We start from the raw sequence: 12,906 nt of genomic DNA, 5'->3' as shown, positions 1-12,906 counted from the left end.
CTCTTCCCTTTGGTAGCTGGGGCCCCTGGACCCCTCCATGGGATAGAGGGGCAGCTGGAGTGAGATCCAGAAGACTCACCATCTTCTGGCATTGACACTAGTGCCTGCACTATGAGGTTGAAGCCCTGCACCACGGAACTCATACCCATAAGCTGAACCATGGCATAAACATCCTCCTCTCCCCTCCCCCCCCACCACAGATTGTACGTCCTGCATCAAGGTCTCCACTGTGGACACCACCTTCACAGTATTGGCTTCATTACATAGGAGTGACTGCACCATCCTCCAGTTGGCCTTGCATCCAAGGAGGCATGCTGTCATCCCTTCCTGATGCTCCCGACTCTGCCTTTGTAGTTCCAGCAGCCCTGCGATGACCATACCCAGGGACAAGTCATTGGACTGGGGTACAGCAGAATCCTGGGTTCTGGCATCCCTCCGAGTGGCAGGTCCCTGGGACATTCTTGCCTCCGCCTGCCTTGGATCTTCAGATGTGAAGTGCTCACTATTATGTGACCCAGAAGCCTGCCCACTTGTTATTCCCACTGAGGTGTGGTATCTGCGCATGTGGAGGGTGCTGGTGACAGTTCTGATGCCTCCTCGATGCTCGTCACCTTGATTTTGGGGTCTGTGGTTTGCAAAGGGCATGAGCATGGCCCGGGCTGGTCAACTGATTGACCTGCAAAGGAAGCGAGGTGGCATTAATGCATCACATGGGAAAACTGATGGGAGAAAGTTAACTCATGTGAGGCATGTACCATTTCTGCATGTGTTGAGGGTTCTCTCTTTTGCCTCTTGTCTCTGCCCCTCCCCAACCCCCCAACTTTCACTCTGCAGAAGAGTGGTCCTGCTCCTCGCTGGGCAGCTCAAGGGCTCTTTCTTCAAAGAGTGTTCAGGTTCTCAGCTCGGGTATGAATCCAGCAGGCTGTGCCCGCTCATGCCGGTTCTGCCTGCATTTGTCCTGCAATGAAATAGATAGGGAGAGTATAGGTAGGAGAGTTCTGCCCGGTCAGATGGTGGTGAAAAGGCTTGCATGGGAGGTGAGTGGGACCAGGGTGTGAGAAGCAGAATAACTTCTGGGGAGATCATGGGGAGGTGGGGGGGAGGGTGGACTGACAATTGTTGAGACCCTGGGGACCCCTCCGCCCCCCCCGCTCCGCCCCGCCCTCCCGCTCCGCCCTGCCCCCCCCGCTCCGCCTCGCCCCCCCCGCTCCGCTCCGCCCCGCCCCCTGGCTCCGCCCCCCCCCCCCGGCTCCGCCCCCCCGGCTCCGCCCCCCCCCCCCCGGCTCCGCCCCCCCGCTCTGCCCCACCCCTCCGCTCCGCCCCGCCTCCCTGCTCCGCTCCGCCCCCCCCCCCCGGCTCCGCCCCCCGCCCCCCGGCTCACCCCCCCGGCTCCGCCCACCCTGGCTCCCCCCCCGGCTCCGCCCCCCCGGCTCCGCCCCTCACCCCCGGCTCCCCCCCCGGCTCCGCCCCCCTCCTCCGCCCGCTCCGCCCCCCCCGGCTCCGCCCCCCCCCGCCCCCCCCCCCCCCGGCTCCCCCCCCGGCTCCGCCCCCCCCGCTACGCCCCCCGCCCCCCGGCTCCGCCCCCCGCGGCTCCGCCCCCCCCCCGGCTCCGCCCCCCGCCCCCCCCCGGCTCACCCCCCGGCTCCGCCCACCCCGGCTCCCCCCCCGGCTCCGCCCCCCCCGACTCCGCCCCTCCCCCCGGCTCCCCCCCCCGGCTCCGCCCCCCTCCTCCGCCCGCTCCGCACCCCCCCCCGGCTCCGCCCCCCCGGCTCCGCCCCCCCCGGCTCCACACCTCCCCCCCGGCTCCGCCACCCCCCCCGGCTCCGCCCCCCTCCTCCGCCCGCTCCGCCCCCCCCCGACTCCGCCCCCCCCCAAGGGCGCTGAAGTTCAGCTTGCCCGGGGCGCCAGCAACCCTAGGGCAGGCGCTGGTGCAGATGCTGGTGTGTGCCAGGATAAAGGGGCATTAAGATGTCAAAATATGCCAGTTGGCAGAGGATTCAAGCCTGCATCCAGGCTTTAACTGACTGCAGATTGATTTTGCAAGCTCACTGATACTCACCAGGGTCAACACTGATGGGCTTGTCAGGCTTGTCAGCCTGAAAAGTCTCTAGATGCTTGAAGCAGGACAGCTGTTTCTTTTTCTAGCGAGAGGTGTTTGCTGGGTTCTCCTGGGAGTATACTTTCATTGCAACACCAACAGCAGGAGAAGTATTTGCCTTCTCAGTGACCTCCAGGACAGAGGGGATAGACACAGAGCTCCAGCTCAAAGGAGGGAATATTCCCGATATAGAATATACAGGCAGAAGGTCAGCTTCCTTGACATGCCTCAGGTTATTGACATTTAGAAAGGCACTTGAAATGCCATAGAATACAAGGTAACGGGGCAACGGACCAAGTGCTGGAAAATAGGATTAGAATAGATAAGTGCCTGATTGTTGGTGCAGACACAACGGCCCGAAGGAGCTCTTTCTGTGCTGTAAAACTCTGACTCTATGACATTCGCAGCCTTTGAAATTCAGAGGATGCTTAAGGAGGGTGACTGCGAGGGATGGATGCATGATGGCAAGATGCTGAGGGTGGGTGCCAGTTTTGGCAATTCACATGGGGATGAGAGGAAGTACTTAGGCCAGGATTCTCCCCTACCAGGCGGGGCGGGGGGGGTCCCGGCAACCACTCTGGCGTCGGGCCTCCCCAAAGGTGCGGAATTCTTCTCACCATTAGGGGCTAGGCCCACGCCGGAGTGGTTTCTGCCACGCCGACTGGCGACAAAACCGGCGCCAACGGCCTTTGGTGCCCGCCGCCCGGCGTCGGGACAGGCCGAAAGGACTTCTCCGGTCCGCGCATGCGCCGGTGCATCAGCGGCCGCTGGCGTCACCACCGGCGCATGCGTGGTAGGGGGGTCTCTTCTGCCTCCGCCATGGTGGAGGCCGTGGCGGCGGTGGAAGAAAAAGAGTGCCCCCACAGCACAGGCCCGCCCGCCGATCGGTGGGCCCCGATCACGGGCCAGACCACCGTGGGGGCACCCCCCAGGGTCCGATCGCCCTGCGCCCCCCCCAGACCCCGGGGGCCCACTCGTGCCGCCAATCCTGCCGGCACCAGAGGTGCTCCAATTCCCGCCGGCGGGAGAGGCCTGTCAGCGGCGGGATTTCGGCACATCGCAGGCCGGAGAATCGCCGCGGGGGGCACACCGATCGGCGGGACGTGATTCCCGCTCCCGCCGATTCCCAGGTGGCGGAGAATTCAGGCCATGGTGGGGGCGGGATTTACGCCGGCCTCGGGCGATTCCCCGACCCTGCGGGGGGTTGGAGAATTCCGCCCCTGGTTCTTCTCATGGCAATTTCAGAATGCCTTCATTTTGACCCCTGTTGCAATCTTTCTAAATATTGATGCTTTAACAATCAGGTATGGTTGTGGCCACAACCTCCCACTCTGATTGATCAGGAAACCCTGAAGCTCGATATAAACACAACAACCTGAAATGAAAAGGCACAGCAATGCCGCTGCACTGAATTTCCCCCACTGTGAGGTATTCAAAGGTTAAAATTCTGCTGATCATTCCAGAGACCAATTTATTATGCCGCAGTGGTCATGCTAACGTGCACCTGAAACCATTTCACATTAATGGGAACATGACACCATAACTGGACTAATTGTCCTACATTTGTACAGTTAGTAACCAAGCAACAAGCCCAACCACGCATTCTGTAGTACTGTAATCCAGTTTATTAGATGCTGCAGGCATTCATTTACCTTTTAGCCTCATTGTGCCTTTACTTAATTATTATTTTTAGACACTCAGTCAATTGTATTTTATCAGTCATCATGAACGATGGCAAAGATTTCATTGTGGGGTTTTAGAAATTCTGAATGAGAAATTTGGATCTTTAGTGCTGCTGGAGAAGGCATCACAGAAGCTGGTGGGCCCCCTAATAATGCTCACTGCGCCTCCAGTCACTATTGCTCTATGTGGCTCCCATGCTTGGATGTTCAGTTGCATGGGTGACCCCTGCATGCATCAGCTGACGCTATCATGACATTGCTTGACACTCAATTTGCAATCTTGGATCAGACAGGACCGCTCAATGTATTCACTTGTCACTCACCGGCAACTAGTGCCACTTAAAGGACCAAGACAGCAACTTGCAGCTGACACACTTCAAGACTTACATCTGCTGAGGCTGAATTTGTGGAAACACTGCTGTGTTTTTGGATGTGGCTTTTGGCAGCTGCTGCTTTAAATCAGGAAGGACATTGGAAATTGCTCCTCCTCTTCCTTTGTACTCGATATGTCTCCAACCAGTGGAGCGTTTTCCCCCTAATTCACATTGACTTCAATTTTGCTGGGGCTCCTGGATGCCATATTCGGTCAAATGCTGCCTCAATGTCAGGGATAATCACTCTCACCACCCCTCTTGAGTCCAGTTCTTTTGTCCATGTTTGGACCACGGCTGTAACGAGGTTGGGAGCTTAGTGGTCCGAGCAGAACCCAAACTGAATATCGGTGAGCCAGTTATCGGTTATCACGCTCAGGCATGGTGGGAATGGTAGGGTCCAGAATATGACGGACCATGAGGTTGGGGCTTGTTATGATATATAATTCTGTGGCTGTTGATGTCATACACTGTCTCAAGCTGCCCAACCTTGAGCCTCTAGATCTGTTCAGAATCTATCACATTTAGCACAGTGATGGTAACAAGCAACACAAAGGAGGAACCATCCCTACCCAATGCTCCCCCTGTGACTGCATGGCTGGTGAAAGATTCTTGATTTTCATTTATTCACTGTTTGGAGTTGGAGGAAGGTTGGTGTGGATTGCAGTTGGCCTTGTAAGATGCCCTCGGGGAAACACTGGGCAATGTGGACCTGATATTGGACTGAATCATCTTGGCACACGTGTCAGCTCTCTGCTCTTGCAGGTGATAGGCAAAGCAAGGGCATTGGTTGACTGGGGCTGACATCCTAAGAAATGAAAGCAGGTTCATGAAATACTGCCACTCCTACTTGCCCAGGGTGGCACCTCTGCAATCCAAGTCATAAGTTGGAGGACATATTTCTGGACTACTGTGAGAGCCTGCATGCCCTTTGAATATTGCAATCTGCTGCTGAAACAGCAGCCACCAGATTCTCCATCACAGTTGTGTCTTGCTGGCACTTGTCATAATATACACCAGTATATCATGGTGCAGGTACATACTGATGAACACACACAGGGACCAATCACCATGTACAAACACCGCAGCCAATCACCAGTTAGAATACACACACTATAAAGGCAGAGGGCACCACGGTTCCCGCTCATTCTGGATGCTGCCTCTCAGTGTAACAAGAACTCATCCAGCCCAGCACAGAATTACAACACGTGCTGAGAGAATCAACTGGTTCGGACAAGGCTTAGGTCTCTAGTTTAAGTTAGCATCATTTAGACCCACAGTCATTGTGTGTTAGTTAGTTAGAAGTAGTTAATAAAATTGAGTTGAACCTTCATCAGTGTTGGAAGTGTCTGTTCATCTCTCAAGTCTACACTAGCCAACACTTCATAGTACCAGGAGTTGAAGGATGCTCGCACTTCTGAGACCTACCTTTCAGTGATCTGCCTTCCACCAGTCTCGCGCCATCCTACAGAATGGACTCCGTTCCCCCTCCGCCGCCTCTCCGCATTGCAGGGAATCTGGGCTCCAACTGGAAACTTTTCAAACAGTGCTTCCAGCTGTACCTCGAAGCCAGGGACCTGGAAGCTGCCTCGGACGCACGGAAGATTACTCTCTTCCTCTTCACAGCCGGTGACCACGCTCTGCACATTTACAACTCGCTCACCTTCGATGAAGGGGAGGACAAATCAAAGTTCAGGACCATAATTCTGAAGTTCGACAGCCACTGCGCGGTCAAGGTCAACGAGAGCTTCGAGATTGTTTTTGGTGTTCAATCTGAGCCCCTGCGCCAGCAGCTACTAAAAGTAACGCAGCTCACTCTCTCTATGTCCATTGAGACCTGTGTACTTCATGAACATGCCTCCACGCACTACTCCTGCATCCAGGCTGCTGAAACAGCGCGGCAAGCCCCTTACGAGGCAGAACGGGTCCAAATTATTAAATCTTTTCAGGCTCTGGATCTGAACGATGGCGGCCATTTCGCGCGCTTTTCGCGGAGTCCCGCGCTGACATGCAGCGAGTGTGCCGACGTCACCGACCGCTTCGCGCAGGTGCATGCTACGCTGGATTGCCCCACGCATGCGCGGTGGCGAGACAAACGTCCCAACACTCCAGTGTGCGGCAACTGTGGCTCCGCCCACTTAAAGCGGCAATGTCCCGCGAAGTCCCGACACTGCCTGCAGTGTGGCAAACGAGGCCACTACGCTGCAATGTGCAGATCTTCCATGCCTGCTGTTTTTAGGAGGTCCACCCAGTCCCACAGAGACATCAGGGCTATCCAGCCTGCCATCAATGAACCTACTCTAGACCTTGCTTCCGACTGTGCCTGCTATGACCCACAGGTCCCGTCCAAAATCAGCGTCGTTACTACGAACAGGATGTCCCCCAAGCGTGGCACTGAACCCGTCCACGTCCACAGCGTCAGCCAGGATGATGAGTGGTGTGCCACCCTTACGGTCAACCAGTCCCCTGTCAGGTTCCGCCTGGACACTGGCGCTTCTGCCAATCTCATCGCGTCGCCTGATTTTCCCAAGCTCTGCGTACAGCCTGCTGTCCTGCCATCTGCGTGTAAATTGCTGGACTACAATGGCAATGCCATCGTTGCTAGCGGCTCCTGCTGCCTTGAGGTGACACATCGTGCTCACACAGCCATTCTCCCGTTCGAGATTGTTGCTGCCTCAAAAGCCTCCTTTGTTGGTGTGCAGGCATGCAAGCTGCTCCACTTAGTGCAGAGAGTGCACTCTCTCTCTTAAAGCGATGTGGCTACATCCTCTGACACAGACTTCAGGGCACAACTCGACTCCATCATCCAGCAATACCATGATGTTTTCGAAGGCATGGGCACGCTCCCGTACACATATAAAATCTTACTCAAGCCCAACGCCACGCCTGTCGTTCACACACCTCGCAGAGTCCCAGCGCCCCTCAGGGACCACCTCAAGCAACAGCTCCAGGACCTCCAGGACCAAGGAGTCATCTCTAGGGTCACGGAACCCACAGACTGGGTAAGCTCCATGGTCTGCGTCAAGAAGCCGTCCGGCGAGCTGCGGATCTGCATCGATCCTAAAGATCTGAATCAGAATATCATGCGGGAGCACTGCCCGATTCCGGAATGTGAGGAGCTCACGTCCGAGATGGCCCACGCCAAACTATTCTCAAAACTGGAGGCCTCGAAGGGTTTCTGGCAGATCCAACTAGATGAGTCAAGCAGGAAGCTGTGTACGTTCAACATACACTTTGGCAGGGTCTGCTACAACCAGATGCCATTCGGCATCATTTCTGTGTCCGTAGTTTTGCACCGGATCATGGAGCAGATGATGGAGGGGATCGACGGCGTCCAGGTATATGCCGACGACATTATTATCTGGTCAACCACCCCGCAGGAACACATTGCCCGCCTTAAGCGTGTTTTCAGGTGCATCCACGAACACGGCCTCTACCTCAATAGGGCCAAATGCTCCTTCGGCCAGTCGAGTATCAAGTTTCTGGGGGATCACATCTCCCACCAGGGGGTGCGTCCGGACGTGGACAAGGTTGCAGCAATCACGTCCATGAAGATGCCCGAGGACAAGAAAGTGGTCCTCCGGTTCCTGGGAATGGTGAATTTCCTCGGGAAGTTCATTCCGAATCTTGCCTCACACACCACGGCCCTCAGAGACCTGATTCGCAAAACCACAAATTTCCGATGGCTCCCTGCTCACGAGCATGAATGGCAGGAGTTGAAGGTCAAGCTTTCCACGGCCCCAATGTTGGCCTTTTTCGACCCGACCAAAGAGACCAAAATCTCTGCTGATGCCAGTCAGTCGGGGATTGGTGCCTAGCTCCTGCAACGAGACGAGGCCTCGTCATGGGCCCCCATTGGTTATGCGTCGTGGGCGATGACTCCCACAGAGTAGTGCTATGCGCAAATTGAGAAAGAGTGTCTCTGCCTTCTCACTGGAGTCGTGAAGTTCCACGACTACGTCTATGGACTTCCGCAGTTCACGGTTGAAACTGACCACCGCCCCCTTGTAAATATCATCAAAAAGGACCTGAATGACATGATGCCTCGCCTCCAGCGTATCCTACTCAAGCTGCGCAGGTACGACGTTCAACTGATCTATGCCCCTGGCAAGGTCCTTGCCGTTGCCGATGCCCTCTGAAGGTCGATCACAACTCTGTGTGATCATGACGGCTTTATTTGCCAAATAGATGCCTAAGTTCAGCTTACAGCCTCCCATTTGCCAGCTTCGGATGCACGACTGATCCACATTCACCGCGAGACGGCGGCTGATCCACTTCTGCAGCGGGTGATGCGCCTGATGTCAGACGAGTGGCTCAAGGGGCAATGCCCGCAATTTTACAACGTCCGCGATGACCTGGCGGTTGTTGACGGGGTGCTCTTGAAATTGGATCGCTTTGTCATTCCACAAAGCATGCACCAGCTGGTGTTGGAGCAAATCCATGAAGGCCATTTAGGAATCGAGAAATGCCACTGCAGGGCCAAAGAAACCGTCTACTGGCCGGGCATCAATGATGATATCGCCAATGTGGTGCTCAACTGCTCTACGTGCCAGCGTTTTCAGCCCACCCAACCACAGGAGACCCTGATGCCCCATGAGCTCGTCACATCGCCTTGGACCAAAGTGGGCGTCGACTTGTCCCATGCATTGGACAGGGACTACGTCATCATCATCGACTACTTCTCCAGTTACCCGGAGGTCATCAGGCTGCACGATCTCACATCCTCGGCTGTGTAAGGAGACATTTGCCCGACATGGCATTCTGCTGACGGTCATGCCAGACAATGGCCCCTGTTTCGCGAGCCAGGAGTGGGCCGGCTTCACCCGACACTACAACTTCGAGCACATTACGTCCAGTCCCCTATACCCCCAATCCAATGGGAAGGCGGAAAAGGGGTTCCACATCGTTAAGCGGCTCCTCAGCAAGGCCGCCGATGCCGGCTCAGATTTCCATCTTGCTCTGCTAGCCAATCGCTCTGCCCCACTCTCCACCGGCCCGTCGCCTGCTCAGCTACTAAAGAACCGCACCCCCAGAACGACTGTGCCATCAATTCTCACTCCCAACCTCGATTAAGTCCCCGTGCTCCACCGCATGCACATGTCTCAACTGCAGCAGAAAACTTCCTACGACCACGGGCTGTTGACCTTCCCGACATCCACCCACGTGACAAGGTCCCCATCCACCTCCCGGATGGTGGCTGGTCTGCGCCTGCGGTAGTTCTAAGGCAGGTGAACCCCCGCTCCTTCCTGGCCCGCTTACCGGATGGATCCATTCGGCGACGCAACAGGCGTGCTCTTTGCCTGGTTCCAGGGTCGTCACGGGATCCTCCGACCAGCTCTCCTACTGATCCCGCCATGGACTGTGTGGCACTTCCGGTCGCTCTGAAAGTGCTGCAGCCCTCCCGGCCCCTGAGCCGCCAGCCATTGCCTCACCCTTGAGGCGGTCAACCAGAGTTCGTCGCCCACCTCAGAGACTGAACTTATGAACTCTGTACACATGTGGACTCTCTGAAGTGTTCTTTTTCCTATATCCTTTATTGTTGCATTCGTTATCCAGTGATTTGTAAATAGATTCGTTGGTTGTTCCAGTTCATGGTAGTCATCTGCACCAGGCACCTTCCTCTGTAAATAGTCTTGTTCCCTGTATATAGCTTTGTACATATGTCTTTGCACCTCACAGGTAGCTAGTTACATTCTCCACACACCCACATTATTTATTATCACATGCCTATATCAACATTTTTTTATAAAAGGGGGGATGTCATAATATACACCAGTATATCATGGTGCAGACACATACTGTTAGACACACACAAGGACCAATCAACTTGCACAAACACCGCAGCCAATCACCAGTTAGAATACACACACTATAAAGGCAGAGGGCACCACGGTTCCCGCTCATTCTGGATGCTGCCTCTCAGTGTAACAAGAACTCATCCAGCCCAGCACAGACTCACACCACATGCTGAGAGAATCAACTGGTTCGGACAAGGCTTAGGTCTCTAGTTTAAGTTAGCATAATTTAGACCCACAGTCACCGTGTGTTAGTTAGTTAGATATAGTTAATAAAACTGAGTTGAACCTTCATCAGTGTTGGAAGTGTCTGTTCATCTCTCAAGTCAACACTAGCCAACACTTCAGTGCTGTCATAGAGTTGGCCAGCAGTTCCATGGCTCCAAGATCTGCACCATGCCCTCTGCCAATTTGGCACTGGACTCCTCTGTGCTACGTGACAGAGACAGATGGCAGTCTGCCAATGCACCAAGTAACTCAGTGTCCGCGTTCCCTTGGCCCACACAGGACGTCATTTGATTCCCCTGTGGCAGAGCCAACTGTGACCTCTCCCTTTGGTGAGCTAACACATGAACTTTCCTTGCTCCTGGCCTAGCTACAGCCCAGTCATGTCCAGTGACTCACCGTGTGCTAATGCCAGCTCGATCGTATGCTTTAAACAAAGGTGCAGTGCCAGTATCTGAGCTTGTGGCTGCATTGACAGGTTAAGTGACAATGCTGCATCAGCACCAGTGTAGGGGATCTCTCCCACTTCCTCTTGGGTATGTTGTGGCTGGGCAGGCAGCAGGTCTTGGGAGCCGGAAAGCTTAAAAATATAAGGAGAGGGTTGGGAATGAGGCGGGCAGTTGGGGAGGAAAGAAGGAGGTCCATGGCCACACCACCTTCATCTTTCAGGCCACATCAAATTGTGATGACCAGGGAGTCAAGATTATGGGGGGGGGGGGGCAGGTAGGAAAGCCGAGTTGAGGCCAGATGAGATCAGGCTTGGTCTTATTGAATGGCAGAGCAGGAAGGCAGTGAGAAGGGAGTGAGAAGAGGCAAAGGAGAATAACTTAGCATCATCCTCAATGGTCTTGGAGATACTGGATGTCACTGATTCCACTGTAGTCAAGCCTTATGATACGATTATAAGGTCTTAAGAAATAAGAGGAATCAACTTCATGAATCTTCTCTCAGCTGCTTCAAATGCAAGTACTTCCCTCCTTAAGTAGGGTGAGTGAAACTGTATGCAATACTCTAGTTGTTATCTCACCAATGCTGTATACAGTTATAAAAGGACTTCCATCATTTATTTGCCATCCTCTTGCAATAAACGCCAACATTCCATTTGCCTTCCGAATTACTTGCTGTACCCGCATGCTAACATTTTGTGATTCATGTACAAGAACACCAAAAATCTCTCTGTACCACAGCATTCTGTACTCTTTCACCATTTAAATAACATTTGTTTTTCTATTCTTCCTGCCAAAGTGAATAATCTCACATATTCCTGCATAGACTCCATCTACTAAATTTTTGTCCATTCACATAACCTATCAGTATCCCTTTGCAGACTCTTTGGGCAGGATTCTCCGTTTCGTTTTGCCAGCTGGTCAATGGAGTTTCCTATTGTGAGGCAGCCCAACGCCGTCAGGAAACCCTGGGCTGCCGGCAAAACAGAGAATCCCAGGGGCAGCATGTGGCGCAGAGGTTAGCAGTGGGACTGCGGCGCTGAGGACCCAGGTTCAAATCCTGGCCCTGGGTCACTACCATGTGCAGTTTGCACATTCTCCCCATGTCTGCGTGGGTTTCACCCTCACAACCCAAAGATGTGCAGGTTAGGTGGATTGGCCAAGCTAAATTGCCCCTTAAATTGGAAAAAAGAAAACTAATTGGGTACTCAAAATTTATTTTTAAAAACGGACAATCCTGACGGCAGAGAATTCAGTCCTTTGTGTCTTCCTCACTGCTTGCTCGTCCTATCTTTGTATAATTAGCACGTCTGGCTAAAATCCAGTTAGTTCTTCATCCAAGTCATTAACCTAGATTGTATTGAGTCAAGGCCTCAGAATTGATCTCTGAGGCACTCCACTAGTTATAGTTTTCCAATCTGAAAGTGATCCATTTATGCTGATTCTCTGTCCCATGTTTGTAAACTAATCATCTATCCATGCTAATATATCACTCCGAACACCATGATCTCTTATCATATGTAGTAACCTTCTATATGGCACCAAACTGAATGCCTTTTGGAAATCAAAATATACTACATCTACTCCAAACCCTTTATCCATCCTGCTTGTTACATCCTCTAAGAAATTTGAATATTGCTACAAAGAGAGACAGGTTGCCAAAGGTTTCCCTCTTGTGCTCCTCATGACAAATGTAAGAATTTCAAATCTCAAACAACCACAACAATTCATACTACATGAGAAATGGGTGCTGATTGGTTGGCAAGTCTACTCTGATTGGCCAACACTTTGCCATACAGCATACAAAGGAGAATAATAGATTCTCCAATCTCCATGATAATTTAGAAAAGGCACAAGGCTTGAGCAATGTTGTGCGTATATTTCAGTCCCAGTATGATGCCATATGTATAGGCAATACAGACCAGCAACTGGCTGATTGAATCACAAAGCATGTTCCTTAGGTTGTTAATAATAGGGAGAAAACAGACTGTACTCAATGGGCCTGTGCTTGTGAGACCCATAACAAATGTTTACTTGGAGACGAGAGTTGAAATGAAATGAAAATCGCTTATTGTCACGAGTAGGCTTCAATGAAGTTACTGTGAAAAGCCCCTCGTCGCCACATTCCGGCGCCTGTTCGGGGAGGCTGTTACGGGAATCGAACCGTGCTGCTGGCCTGCTTGGTCTGCTTTCAAAGCCAGTGATTTAGCCCTGTGCTAAACTTCACAATTGGGCGGCATTTTCTGGACATGAATGCACTACTAGCTACACTAACAACCAATTTAAGAT

The sequence above is a fragment of the Scyliorhinus canicula genome, chromosome 4 (assembly GCF_902713615.1).
Source record: "Scyliorhinus canicula chromosome 4, sScyCan1.1, whole genome shotgun sequence".
Taxonomy (NCBI): Eukaryota; Metazoa; Chordata; class Chondrichthyes; order Carcharhiniformes; family Scyliorhinidae; genus Scyliorhinus; species Scyliorhinus canicula.
Note: the sequence above shows the minus strand (reverse complement) of the source record.